A 15558-nucleotide genomic window follows, 5' to 3' on the forward strand; every position below is an offset into this window, starting at 1 on the left:
ACATAGTGTGGAGATGGCAGCAGCAGCATCAGGAGACCACAGAGCGGCAAGGTGACATAGTGTGGAGATGGCAGCAGCAGCATCAGGAGACCACAAAATGACCCGAAGATAGACTGGGGCAGTGAGTGGCAATACCAGTACCCGCTGACGAAGGTGTGTGAGAGAAGGAGCACTTGGCATCTGATGTGTGTCATCAGGCGGGTGGCAGCATCAGAGTTGTAGCTGAGGCAGGTAGCCAGAAGAAACCGGTCTCTTTTGTCAAGGTTTGGGTCAGGCGGCATGGATCATCCAATCAGATGCATCATGAATTGGTGGGTGGAAATCCTGGCTGATCCACGCCTGATTCATCTTGACAAAGGTCTGTCTCTCCACATTTTGGGTGGACAGGCGAGTTCTTCTTGGGGTAACTATGGCCCCCGCCGCACTAAACACCTGCTCTGATGCCACACTGGCCGGACAGGACAGCTTTTCCAGGGCAAACTCAGCCAGTTCCAGCCACAAATCCAGTTTGGCTGCCCAGTAGTCCAGCGGATCTTCAATGATGGTTGGCAGGGTGCACTCCAAGTATGCCACCACCTGCTGGTTGAGGTTCTGCTCTATGTCTAGCTGCTGGTTAGTATTTTTTTCACTATGCGGGTGTAGAAAGCTGCACATCAGCGACATCAGCGGGAGAGGATGGACGATGGTGCAGATAGGCAGCAGACAACTGATTACATAGGATGTCTTTGTAGTAGTTCAGTTTGTCCTCCCTCTCAGCGGGTGTAAAAAAGGCCCCCAATTTGGACCGGTAGCGAAGGTCCAACAAGGTAGAAAGCCAGAAGCCATCCCTCTGCCGAATAGTGACAATTCAGCTGTCACTGCGCAAGAAAGTGAGCATGCAGCAGGACATTTCTGCAAGCAACTTGGAGGGACTCCCTGCTTCCATCTCCACTGCATACTGCCATGGTGTGTCTGGGTCCTCTGCCTTGTCCTCCTCATCTCTCTCTTGCTCCTCCTCTCCTGTCACCTAAGTAGAAAAACCACCCATTTCGCTATACATTGCCTTTGATCCAATGTCCTCCTCCTCCTCCAGTTCAGCCCCCACAGGGCTCATGTGGCCGTGAGATCTAGGCGCCACTTCTCCAGTCCCCTGACCAGCCAGATTTACCAGCATCTGTTCCAGGACATGAAGTAGTGGAATGACGTTGTTCATCCCGTAGTCCTGGCGACTGACAAATACCGTGGCCTCCTCAAAGGGCCCGAGCAAATGGCAGGTGTCATGCATGAGCTGCCACTGGCTGACATCAAAGTTACACATGGGAGTACTCCTGTCCGCTTGGATCATCAAGAATTCATTGATGGCCTTTCTCTGTTCGTATAGTCGGTCCAACATATGGAGGAATTCCAACAGGTAGAAACATCACATATCGGCCTATGTTGGGGGATGCCATTCTGCTGCTGCAACTCAAGGAGGGTGTGCTTTGTGGTGTACGAGTGGCTGAAGTGCATGCAAAGTTTCCTGGCCATTTTTATGATGTCTTGCAGATGGGTGGAAGGTTTCAGGAACCGCTTGACAATCAGATTCAACACGTGTGCCATGCAGGGTGCATGGCTCAGACTTCCTTGACACAGCGCAGACACAATGTTCTTCCCGTTGTCGGTCACCATGGTTCCGATTTTGAGTTGTCACGGAGAAAGCCATGATTCGATCTCTTGATGAATCACACGGAGCAGTTCCTCCCCTGTGTGACTCCATTCCCCCAGGCAAACCAGGTGCAGAACAGCGTGACACCGCCGTGCCCTGCACATGTGGTATGCTGGAGGGGCACTGTGAATTGTCCCTGCAGTGGAGGCTGAGGACATGGTGGAGGATGAGGAGGCAGAGGCGGATGTTGTCGCAGGACCAGCGGCGTGAGAATGTGGAGGCGGAAGCTGTGTCACCTGGCCAAATTGCTGGTGTGGCTGTGCAGAAATCAAATTCACCCAGTGGGCCGTAAAGGACTTGTCCCTGACCGTAGTTACAGCTCCACACGTCGGCGCTGCCGTGCACTTTGGCAGACACCGACAGGCTCAAGGACTGGCCCACCTTCTGTTCTACCTATTTGTGCAGGGCTGGTACTGCCTTTTTTGCAAAGAAATGACGGCTTGGGACTCCCCACCTCGGCTCAGCACAAACCATCAATTCTCCGAAAGGTGCAGAGTCCACCACTTGGAAAGGGAGGGACTGCAGCACCAGCAACTTGGACAGGAGAACATTCAGCTTCTGCGCAGTTGGATGAGTGCACGCATGCTGTTGTCTCTTGGCAATCGCTTCGGTGATCAATTGCTGATGGAATGACTGACGAGGAGTAGGAGGAGCAGGAGCATCTGGACCAGCAGAAGATGGAAATGACATACAGCTCCTTTCAGCTGAGGTGGTGGAGCCTTGACTGCCTGAAAGCCGGTGCGTGCCACTGGGTGATGTAGAGGTTGCTGCAGCAGCATGGACCACCACATCAGAGCCATGGTTCTCCCAGGCCACTTTATGGTGATGCTGCATATGTTGACGCAGGGCTGTGGTGCCAACATTGACACAATGGCCACGCTTCACCTTCTGCCCACAAATTTTACATATGGCTATATTAACCTCCTCTGGCAGCTTAACAAAAAACTGCCGCAACGCCGAGTAGGTGATTTTCCCCCCAACACTCTGAGTGACTGCTACCGCAGCTGCCTTCATGAACCCCTGCACCACTACTTCCCGAGCAGGTAGGCTGCTGCGAAGCAGGTGGTCTACCCCGGGCACGTTTGGCTTCCGACCTCCCACTGCTGTCACCCTGCTGACTACCAGTCATGCTACCACCTTGCTGGCTCAGCCGCTGCCTCATGGGCAAGCTGCCACCCTCTTCTCCTGATGATGATGAAGCCCCTTCCTCACCCGGCTCCCAAGTGCGATCAGCTTCATCATCATCGAGTAGTGTATGCACGTCACTGATGTCCTCCTTTATGGTCTCTGGGTCAGGAGCCTGACCGCTTGCAACACCACCTCCCACGCCACTCTCCTCATCACTACTTGCCCGCCTAGTGGAGAAAGCGGTGAATGTCTCCTCCAGATCTTGGCTGGGCAGTAGCTTCTGATTGTCCTCTACTAGCTCATCCTCGCTGTATAGTGGAGCTGAGCCCATACAATACTTCTGTGGCTGAGGGAACAGCAAAGGACAGAGGCAAGTTGAGGACAGGTGAGGGCACAGGGTCTGCTCCCAGGCCTTGCCAACTAAGGGTTGTGTCTGACGAACCCAACGACTGTTGGCTGGGGGTGTCTGATGTCACTTGGGATGTGGATGACCGAGTTAACCAATCAAGAATAGCTGGGTTGCTGGTCAAGACCCGACCGCTAGATGACACTGGGAGCTCAGGCCTCTCGCTTCGACTCCTGCTGACACGCCCCCTTACTCTGCTGCGACCTCTGCCTGTGCCAGAAACATTTAGGCCTCTTCCACTCTTCTGTGCATGGCCTGCCACTTCTCTGTCTGACATACTTTTACGTGAACTAAATAAATTTAAAGCAAATTAAAACACACCTAAATGCGATAAATATATATTTTTTTTGTACAGAAATAGGCCACTAAACGCTTTTAGCACCAATAACTGCAACAGGGAACTGATATATATATATATATATATATATATATATATATATATATATATATATATCAAGTCAAATATACGTGTATATTTTTCTGGATATATAAATTGATGGAATGACAGAGCTGTATAATTACTATTTGGATCCCAAAAAAATCTTTCCCTGCACTTGTAAATCGCTTTTCTAGCACTGTCCCAAGCACTTTCTGACGTCTCTCCCTGCACTAAGATGCTGTGAAATGATTCCTCCCTATCCTTTCCCTGCACTTATAATTCACTTTTCTAGCACTGTCCCGAGCGCCTTCTGACATCTCTCCCTGCACTAGGATGCTTTGAAATGATTCCTCCCTGTCCTTTCCCTGCACTTGTAATTTGCTTTTCTAGCACTGTCCCTAGTGCCTTTTGACGTCTCTCCCTGCACTAAGATGCTGTGAAATGATTCCTCCCTATCCTTTCACCGCACTTCTTTAAAATTTTTTATCCAATGAGGTTTCTCCTAGTGCCTGCACACGTCTCTCCCTGCACTCAGAACGCTGTAAAATGTCTTAATCCAAGATGGCTGAGGCTATTTAAAGGGGTGTGACATCACAGGGCTGGCTGGCTGCTGATTGGCTGCATGCATGGCTTTATGGGTCATCCTGCCTTCCCAGAGTTCCTTGGCCCATGTCCTCACACGTGTAGCTGCCATTTTAGAAAAAATTGCGATTCGTTTCAAAGAATTGCGAGGAAATTCGGATTCGTTGCAAATCAAATTTTTTCTGAAATTCGGATCGAATTCCACTTCGTCAGCTTCGATTCGCTCATCTCTAATAGTATTTTTGAAAATGCATATGTTTTTCTGTACATTTAAATGTATTTTGACATACACACACAAGTGAAATCACTAAATGTTCCTTGATACATGTATTATAACATCTTTGGCAACAATCCTTTTTGCAAATATTTAATTTCTCTAAAGCCAAACTAGAATGAAATTTAAATCAGATCCAAAATTGTCATTTTTTTTTACAGTCATACTATTGTGTGATGACATATTTTACGTGCATCAAAGCTTACACGAGCTTGCTTGATAAATCAGACTCATTGTGTCTAGGACTGCCTTAGCACATATCGAGTCTTTGAACAGGGAGTCGTTACACTTCCATGTCCATTCTCTGGGGCCTGCTTGTGGAATTTGAAGAGAAAGAGTTACTGAAGAGTGAATGGACCAAGGGCATGGGTCCATGAATGTAGTTGGGTGCCAGTGAAGTGCGGAGTGACTCACTAGCAGATAATCTATGCGGGAGTACATACAATGCACATTGGAGTAAAATCTATGATCTTTGGTGAAGTGTGTGAAAGATATCTAACAGCCTAAGGTTGTGTAGCTTGGAACAGAAGGAGTTTAGCTTGGAATAGAAAATGAGGGTTTTCCCAGAGGATGTATTGATGCAGGGATCCAGTGCAAATTTCAGGTCACCTCCCACTATAATAGTAATACCTTCTGTAACCCCTTTTAGGATTTTCAAGTACTGAGAGATGGCCGTTGTGGGTTCTTGGTTGGGTGCATAGAAGGAGGCAATGGTGAATTTCCTATTCTATATGGAAACCTTAGGAATTAAATATCTGCCCTGAGGGTCTGAACAGGATTCTATGATTTGCACTGGTAATGTTTTATGGGACGCTATTGAGAGACCACGCTGTGGGACCATGTGGAGTAATATCGAGAGATGGAATCTGATTAGTGGGGCTCTTGAAGGAGCAATATTTGCACTCTCGCTTTATGTTGGACATATAGTAATTGTGAGCGCTTGTTAGGGCTATTAAGGCCTTCAGTGTTGAGGGTACGAATTTTCAAAATTAGTGGTTGAATATTGGATGGTGACAAAGGGACAGAGGAAAGGGTCACTAGGCGGGCGAGACAAGCTAAGTTCTCGTATGTGGGGTGAAAAACTAAGATGGGATCAAAAAAGTCCCAAACTTCCCTCCAGTAAGGACGGTAGGTCTATGTGGGGAAGTGGGCGGTCTACGGTGGGGGTAAACAAAACTAATCCTGCCCAGGGGAACCCGTATACCTGAGATTGTAAGGTAAATCCAGAAAACATTATTTGAAGCAAAATATACAAGACAATAACATAGTACAAGTATTAAAGCATAAGTCAAAACAAACAAGGTAAAAAAAAAAAAGGAAAGCCACATATTAAATATTCCCAAAGTGTACTATTATCTTCAGGAGGAGGCATCTATAAAGTGGTACCACGCTATTAAACAGGGGGATATGTAGGTAGCGGTCAGCCTTAACATTGTAGCATAAATGTGTCAGAAGGGCCCGAAAGACCCAATAAAATAAAGGGGGAACTGCATTAAAGTATATCTATCTACTGGTGACCTCGATAAAAGCCATCTTATGTTATAAATAATTAGCAAACTGCTCGTCTGGTAGACGAGGTAGCCAGTGGAGGACAACTTCAAATAACCAGATTCAAGTTTTTGTAGGAACAGTGAGAGATACAGATAGAAATACCAAAAATAAAGCATAGCTACCGGTGGATGTGGAGTCCAAGGAGATAGGGGGAACTAACAACTTCCATACTGTTAACTCCAGTGCTGAAGCTCCTGTCTTCAGTGCAGCAAAGACAGTGGTGTTCCACCTGCGCTTGGCGGGTTGAAATTATTGCGACTTTGTGTAACTGTTGTGAGGAAACAGCACTGGTAAATTATAAACCATGTAGGTAGCGATTTTTTCAGGTTGGGAGCATTGGGGGCAAATGTGAGCCTGGGGAGAGACCCCCCCGGGGCTGACAGTTTTAGTAGAAAAAGCAATGTTGTAGTAGTTGAATATAAGGAAAATGATCCGGTGTGGATGGCTATTAACATAGTTGGGGGGCCAGGTGGGTATAGCGAGAGATCAGGTATTCATGTGCTGATGCTGATCTATTTTATTAGTGGCTCAGGAAGACCAAAAACATTTTCGGCAAACATAAATCGTTGCGGGGGAGAAAACACTTGCTGTGAACTGGAACCTGCGGCGTGCTCCGTGGTAGCTTTGGTGGGTGTAGGTAGTGCTAGAGATGAGGGATGTTGCTGGTGGGTGGAAAATGCAGCAGGAGGGCTCCGGTGAGATATAGGCATCGCTGACTGCCATTCTTGCAAGGCTATAGAAGGAAGCTGCAAATCCACAAGCAGTTGAGGAAGGTCAGCCGGGGAGCAAAGGATGTGGTTTCTACTGCCCTTGTGTACAATCAGGTGAAAGGGATACTCCCACCTATAGGGGATGTTTCTTTCTCTCAAGATGTTGAGTAATGGTTTAGGATCTAGCGTATACTTGGATAGTGTGCCCACATACCTAATGGACCCAGCTTCTCTGGCCTTCCTCATAATATCTTCTCTAGTCCTGTAAAAGTGGACCCTATGTACTTGATCTAGTTCTAGATCCACATTAGGGGGCACGCCTAAAAGTCATGCAAATAAAGAGCATACTGCGGTGTGGAGTTCTGAATTTGGAATGGATTCTGGCAGCCCTCTTATGCGTATATTATTGTGTAGGTTATGATTCTCTGCATCATCGTGAATCAAAAATAAAGTGTTAGGTTGAGCTTCATGCCTTTCTAGAATCGTACTGTGGGCTGTCACTTGGGTGGAGGGATCAGCACATGTGTTTTGCATGGTGAGCGTAGTAGCAGAGACTTGCTGTCACAAGGTAAGGGGGGAGGAAAGGAACACCAGAATGTAAACAGAAAGATAATGACAAGGGACTAGACCTCCAAACTAGGGAGAGGGAAATGGTCACCACCTACAGAAACCCTAAATCTAGCCCTGACTCCTGTCAGTATGAATAGACCCTGAAGGTGGGGGGATTCATACACCAGAACCTAAACCCTAGGAGCCCTGAAATGCCCTAGGAGTAGTGACAGAGTATGAGACTTCTGGTTCCTTCCCAGATGAACGAACCAGCGTCTCCGTGAGGCCTAGTACCAAACGAGTAAAGGGTAACAACAAAATATAAAGAGAAGTAAAGTTATCTTCAATAGAAAATGGATGAGCAGGAACTCAGGAGAGGACCACACACCAGCTCTTCCACCTTCAAGCAGAGAATATGAACTGCATGACCTGAAGTGTAAGGCCAGGCTAAATACAGGAATAGTAATGATAAAAAGCTGCAGCTGAGACTAGAGGTGTGGTCATTACCAACAACAACACTGAAACAAGTGAAAGCAAAGAGACTGTCAGATAACCTCACGTGCAGCCAGTCTCTCAGATCTTCTACCCTCTGACACTTGCTGTAAGGAACGCTCCATAGCCTGGAATTCAGCCTTGCAGCTTGTTTTTAACCTGCCAATACTTTGCTCAGGATCTTGTCTGGTGGGCAAAGCCCTAAGATGTGCCATCCAGTCCCAATTGGCCTTACCTTTAGCTGGAGAAGTAGTAGGAGAGGAAGATTCCTCCATGGTATCAGGGATGTGCAGGCTCCTGATCCGAGAGCTTGGGGTGCTGGGCATGTGCGCTTCTTCCATGATGGCAGAGGCTGCAGTATTCATATTGGCTCCAGTTTGAAGTTTTTGGGTGGACCGCGCTCCCACTTCCATAATCGTTGCTACCAGGATTACTGAAGACTGCGGCTTTGCAGCCTGATCCTTCGTGGTGCAGAAGGAAAAGAAGCCGGCTAACCAGCTTGCTGCGATTCCACTGCTGGTGGCACGCCCCTTCTGGGTCCTCTTATTTTTAGGACCCATCCACCCATCCCATATTTTGTTATATTCTTTATAGTTTTCAAACGATGAAGGTGATACTTCATTTTTATATTTTTAGATTGCCCTTTTGTTTATTTATGCCCTATTTGGAATGCTCTTTTCTTTATGGCTTTTTTTAGCTGTGAGCCACATAGGTTTTAATTAGGATTACAGAAGTAATTCTTTAAATTCATCCCCTAAAGAATCAAGTTTTACATTTATAAATCTGCTGTGGGGTGGGAGCATACATTTTTTTTTTTAGCCTCCCTAGCGTTCTAATTCTGTCCGTATTTCCATGCAAAAAGGGTTACATTTTCTTTTTGCATGGAAATTTATTTTACATTGTAGGGTTTAATTCTTAGGCATAACTCACCAAAATATGTCCAATATTTAAAAATTGTAATACATTTATTAATAAACTTTAAATAAAAAAACACAAAAATTGGTACAAAAAAAATAGCGAAACGTAATATACCTGTACCGTGGCATATATTATATATTATATATGAAGATTTCTTTTTATGGGACTCAATACAGCTATTTTGTATTGAATCCAATACAAAATGATTTAAATTACAAATTAATTAGAGATCGTCTCTGCATTTGCTGACTAAAGATTGGAGGAGGAGGACGTGTCCCCAGGACCAGCAGGATGCCGGGGGATGCCGACGGAGCACGGTAAGTGTTTTTTTTTTAAGTTTTAAGCGACCCCGAGTGTGACTTGTGATTACTGCTTTTTGCAAGTAAAATCCACCCTGAGTCATACTCAGGATTACAGCTAGGGGGGTTAAACACAGCCTGGAGTTAGACTTTAAGGACTTGGTACACCAAAGTAATTTTAAAGGCGTGCATGTATATATAGCTTTAAACATAAACTAAATTAACTTGAAAGCATTATTCATTAATATAACAGAATGCACCTTTATACTTTTTGCCTGAAAAATATCTCAGGTACATGGAAGTCTGCATGAAAAATCAAGAGTGTATTCCCTTTCAGGCCTAGCATACATCACCATTTCAATCAACAGTCTCTTCTAAAACTATTTTCCCCATGTGACACTTTCTAAAGTTACACCTCCTCCCAACCAAGCCTCCTCCTCTCTTGGCCATCTCTAGCCTCAGCTAGCTGGCACAGTAATCGGAGTCATCATCTGCAAGGCTAAATCAGGGAGAAGCACTGCGGACAGCCTCTGCTTTGAGTAAGTTTTCTTTCCTCATTTTTCTCTGACTTTTTACTGTATATAATCTATACATATATTGTGAACACGTTGATGTGATTCTGCACTGTAAATAGTCACATCTGGAATAAACGTAAAAGCAATAGCTGACCCTAGTGTTCCAGACTTAGATAGTATCCAATTTTGACTTTTAGAACACGGAACTCCTCCTGGCTTTTATAACACAGTCTGAATTTTAGATAATATTAGGTCACTAAAAAAATAATTTTGGTGCTCTCTTTAGAAAACAATTATCTCACTTGACTTTAAAACAGTTATGAATTATTTTGGTTGTTTTATGTTGGTAAAGTTTTCCTTTTCCATATTTATTAGGACTTTATTAAAAATGTGTATATATTTTCCACATCACACATTTCCTGAGAAATTTTATTATATATGGTACTATAACTAGTGGTACTTATCCTTTATTTGCAAGAATGCAGGCAATTTGACAGTTGTTTTCCATAATCCGTTTGTATTGCAATAAGTGTGCAAATAACGTGTTCAATAACTGCCAGAAATGTTTGGTTACTCACTTATTAAGTAATTGTGGCATGCATTCAAACCATGTAAATGTTGTTGCTATAGACTTTCTGTCAGTGTGATTGGTGCAAAATAGTTTGCTGAAGTGCAGCATGGTTTCAAGACGGGTTTAACTATCAAATACTTTTAAAAGGTCATGCATATGGGCACAGAAACCAGGCACAGCTGAGGGGGAAGGTCTATCACATTCAGTTTATACGTTTTAAAGTTTATGTTGTTCATATAGCAAAATAAACTTTGGGAATTATGCATCTCTCCCTCCAGCATATGCACATTTCAAGTCCTGTGTCCTTTAAAATGCAGTGATTAAAAATATATATATTAGGCTTATGTACAGACTGCTTACTCAACTGACAATCATATATTATACTGTACTGGCGCAGCTATTAATTATATCAGTGTTTTCTTTTTTTCTTCCTTGTCTTTTTTTAATCTTTTGATCCTTCCAAAATATTCTTACCCCAAAGCTTCCTATTTGTGAGCTGAGCTTTTACTTACCAGTAGGTACATTTTGGGCTCTATTTAAAAAATTGGCATCCTTATATTTGCTTAAACATATCCTGCCATTGAAACATATGAATCTGGAAGATTCCCACTGGAGAATGTTTGAGGGAATGTCAGTTTCCTGTTTTATAAATATAGCCCTTTGAATTTAAACAGGTGAAACAATGATACTAAAAAACCAATACTAGAGTAGGCCCAGCTATGATTCTGAATAAAAGGCATGTTTGTTTTTACAAAGCGAAAAAGAGTTCCTATTGGAGGATGTGTCCAAACACCCACTAAGGTATTTGTTAGTTAAAAATATACTAAGGGACATATATAACAACACAGTAAAATATAAGGAAGCAGTATAGCAAGGTTTTTTATTTAAAGTGGTTTTTTTTCACATTTTCCGTGACTGTGGCGCATTCCTCCTCCCTCTATAAACATATGTTTTGAGATTTCATATGAATGGAGCATGCTATACTATACTTAGACTGTAACACATGAACATTGGTTTGGCATTGTTTTATTCTATTAAAAGGAACAGCTTACAGGCAAGGAACATAAAGTAAGATGGAACTAATTCATCTCCCAGTAGCCAGCCTCATGTTTGGGTTATTTAAACTTGCCTGAATGCTGAGAGACACTTGCTTATTGCACATTGATTATCATTATTATTATCCAGTATTTATATAGGGCTGACATATTATGCAGCGTTTTACAAAGTTCGTAGTCATGCCATTAGCTGTCCCTTAAAGGGGCTCACAATCTAATATGTACAGACTACTTTTGGACTACAGGGCCATAAAAAAGTGCCCAGGATGTGCTGTATGATTCTTTGGGTTCCCTAACTGACTGTTAACTTGTGGGGAGCAAATAGCTGAAAAATTATTTGTTAAGCTCTGTTGAAGTTCAGTTCCATAAAGCACGTGTTGGATCTTTACTTTTTACAGTTTGTTGTACCCTGTAAAGTCCTTAGATTTTAAAAAAATATTAGCCATGTTAATAGAGACAAGCGTCCCCTGAAAGGCTCACTGCTAGAATCCAACATCACGAAGATACCAATCATATTCCACATATTAGATACCCCTCTACAATGTTTGTTGACTGGCTAGATTCCCTGTCACCGAGGTCTCTAAACAGATTGAGTGTCCCACTGCTGATATTTGCTAACAGACTGGGTGACTCTTTTAGGTTTACCAAATATTTATTCTGATTCCAATCAATAAATACACTCACACTGGTAAAACCATTCACTGAGTTCTTTAGGAGACAAGAAAACTCTGATGCTAGGAGGGATAATATACAGTTTACAGTACTATTGTCAAGACCTATTCTGCTGGCTGGCAGACACCTAGACCTTAAATTGTACTATTTGTTTGAGGTGGAGTTATAGTCACAGGTACCACATCCCCCTAATAATTGTATAATTATTTGTTTTCTATAGAATAGATAGAATGTTTTTGGGACTTTGCAGATACCTTTATTCAAAACATTAAACATCCATAAAAATATAATTTATTAGAAAAAAATTAAAAACAATATCACTTTGACCTCAGTGCATTGTGATGTCATACAATCATCAAAACACCCATCTTTTCTTGACGTGTTTCATATTTTCTGCTCTTTCAGAAGAACTTTTCATGGTACTTTACACCCCGACTATGCAAACAAAGATCAAACCTTTACATAGATTAAGGCTGGGTCTACATGGACTGTTTTTTAAAACTCATATAAATGCTCCTACTGCTTTTACCTGTGTTTCTACCTGTATTTCTACTATACAAGCTTTTACATGAGGTTTAAAGCTTATCTTGAGTATATCTGGTTATTTACACAGCCTGGTGCATCTTTAAATCAAGCCAGCTGTCTGAGGATGGTATAGGATGAGGCCCAGCCAGTATATGAGTCTTTGGCCCATTGTTGTACTATTGTAAGTAAAGTGTGATCCATAAATGCTTTGGAGTATTCTGGGACATCCATAAGCAACAATTAGTTTCTGGAGCAATTGAAATGTTGCAGGTTGATCTGCACGTTTGCATAGAAAGACAAGCAAAAGTCCTAAATAGGTGTCCACTGCAGTGCTACAATACCTCAGCTCATTGTTTCCCTGGGGCCTCTCACCCCTCTTGATTGTCCCAGTGGAATACTCCTGCAGAGGCCCTTTCTCCCTTTCTCCCATTTCGCACTTCTCCACACACTGTGCTGTTTCCTATTACAGTGTTTATCATGTCCATTGTTATGGGCAAACTTCTCTGCTGGGCCCATTCATATGTCGCTTTCTGCCCCAAATGTCCCTATTGCTTGTGTGCCCAGCTGGTCAAGTTTATCAAAACAGTGTCAACTAGCACAGTTGCAGATACCCTTGCAATCTCATCTGCCACTTTCTTGTAGTTCTCAAAATCAAGGACTAGGGGCAAATGTGTGTCAATATGCTCCATTTTATAGTGCGGGAGTTGGCCTCTTTCTAAATGTAGTCCCAGACTTCCTTTCCTCCCCACACCATCTGTCCATGTATCATCCAAATATTGGACTTCCACGTAGGGATCCAAGTTGTAGGTCCCTTAAAAACAACCCAGCTGTCAGTGTGAATAGCAACGTGGGAAGAGGAATGTAGAATCATTACTACAGCTTTCACCTTTGCATACTGACTAAATCCTCCGATTCTGGCATCCTGCAGAATTTTGTAGGTTCCTTGATTGTATTATATAGCTGTCCACTGACGCCCAGATGAGCTGACTATGGTGGAACCATCAATGAATTATGCTGACATTTTCTTATTGTCTGACAAAGATTCAAAAGGTGAAGCCTCTTGAATAGGAGATGGCCCCAAAGAGTTACTTCTCAAGAGAGTCAACAAAGTAATTTAAACAGCAGGAGACAGACAGAAAGATATTGGCGGCATAAAAGTCATATTGAGCAGAGGGCCAAATGTCAGAATGTGAAGAAACAATAGAGTCAGTTTGGATGGATAGTAAAGAGAAAACAAAGACAGACTAGACAGCTGGAAAGAGCAGCAAAAAAGAATCTGGGTAGCAGTGACCATAATATGATTTAATTTAATGTAAGCTGTAAACAGGAAGCAAAAGCAAGAAAAATAAAAACATTTAAATTTAAGAGAGCAAATGTTCCATCATTAAGGGCGGCTCTCTGTGACTTGGACTGGGAGACAATATTGTCCTCAAAGAACACAGAACAGAAATGGGATTGGTTCAAGTCTGTTCTACAAAAGCAGACTGAAAAATATATTGCAATGGGTAATAAGTTTAAGAGGCTAAAATTCAAACCTATCTGGCTCACAGCTGATGTTAAAAAAGCCATAAGGAACAAGAAAAGGGCATTCAAAAATATAAAAATGAAGGATCACCTTCATTGATTGAAAACTTTAAAGAATATAACAAAGGATGTAAAAAGGAGATAAAATGTGTAAAACTGCAATCAAAATTGCAGATTACAAAGGAAAGTAAGGCAAACCCCACATTTTTTTTAAATATAACAATAGCAAAAATATCATATCTGAACATGTAGGCAGATTTACTAAACACTTTTTTTTAGCTCTGTGTACAAATTTACTCTCTTTTTATGAGGAAGTAAGTAAACAGGTAGACAGTGGAGTAGCAGTTGATATAGTGTACTTTGACTTTGCTAAAGCATTTGACACTGTACCCCACAGGCGGTTAATATGCAAGTTAGGGTCAATAGGTTTGGAAAATTCAATCTGTAAATAAAGACTGCATCCAGAGAGTTGTAATTAATGATTCATACTCTGAATGGTCTGTTATTAGTGGTGTACCCCAGGGTTCAGTGTTGGGACCTTTACTGCCTAACATCTTTATAAATGATATAGAGTTTAGGATTAAAAGTACCATTTCTGTGTTTGCAGATGGCACCAAGCTATGTAATGGAATTAGGTCCATCCAGGATGTCTATAATCTACAAGCAGACCTGGATGTACTGTTTGGTTGGGCAGCCAAGTGGCAAATTAAATTTAATATAGATAAATGTAAGGTATGCACTTGGGGGCTAACAACATGCATGCTTCATACTGTCTTGGGGGAATACATTTGGGGGAGTCAGAAATGGAAAAGGATCTAGGGGTTCTGGTAGATCATAGACTTATTAACAGCATGCAATGCCAAGCTGCAATATCTAAAGCTAGTAAAGTACTTTCTTGTATTAAAAGAGGAATAGACTGCAGAGATGATGACATAATCCTGCCCCTGTACAAAGCATTGGTCAGACCACCTCTGGAATATGCAGTCCAGTTTTGGGCACCAGTTCATAAAAAGGACATTGTGGAATTGGAGAGAGTGCAGAGAAGGGCAACTAAACTAATAAAAGGAATGGAGGAGCTCAGCTATGAGGAGAGCTTAGCTTAACTGTATCTATTCTCCTTTGAGAAGAGACGTTTAAGGGGGGATATGATCACCCTGTATAAATATATAAACCGTCCATATGGAAAACTCTCTTCCCTATTATTTATTTTGAGATCATTACAAAGAACAAGAGGGCACTCTTTGCGTCTGGAGGAAAAGAAGTTTAAGCTCCGAATAAGGAAGAGATTCTTCACTGTAAGGTCTGTAAAAATGTGGAATCGGCACACCCTCAGGAAGTAGTTTCAGCAACTACTTTAGATTGCTTTAAGAAAAAATTGGATGTTTTTCTAGAAGCACAGGATATAACTGGGTATTAGGGCATTAAAGTAAAAATACCAGTGACTGTTGATCCAGGGAACATCCGATTGCCTCATAGAATCAGGAAGAATTTTTTCCCGTTGAAGCAAATTGTACCAGGGTTTTTTTTGCCCTCCTCTAGACCAACTATGTCTTATATGGTTTATATCTGGGATATGTTTATTTCGCTAGTGGTTGAACTTGATGGATTTACCGTATTTTTCGGACCATAAGACGCACCAGTTTTTTAGAGAAAGGAAATGAAGAAAAAAAAGATTCTGAAACAAATAGTGTCCTAAAATATTTTATGTGCATTAAAAACCAACA

At 42.5% G+C, this 15558-nt stretch overlaps 1 protein-coding gene across 7 annotated transcripts in view; it reads left to right on the forward strand.

Annotated features, from left to right (window-relative positions):
* The first annotated feature begins 9421 nt into the window (after nucleotides 1-9421).
* LOC140340634 (protein kinase C and casein kinase substrate in neurons protein 1-like) overlaps nucleotides 9422-15558 on the forward strand; it is a 285664-nt gene continuing 279527 nt past the window's right edge. For 5 of the 7 annotated variants that reach the window (XM_072425940.1, XM_072425943.1, XM_072425941.1 and 2 more), the window contains exon 1: nucleotides 9422-9511. The gene's annotated coding sequence lies outside the window, so the exon portion shown is untranslated. The remainder of the gene's footprint in view (nucleotides 9512-15558) is intronic. The other 2 variants (XM_072425946.1, XM_072425942.1) reach the window with 2 other exon arrangements.

This window comes from Pyxicephalus adspersus, chromosome 11 (genome assembly GCF_032062135.1).
Source record: "Pyxicephalus adspersus chromosome 11, UCB_Pads_2.0, whole genome shotgun sequence".
NCBI lineage: Eukaryota > Metazoa > Chordata > Amphibia > Anura > Pyxicephalidae > Pyxicephalus > Pyxicephalus adspersus.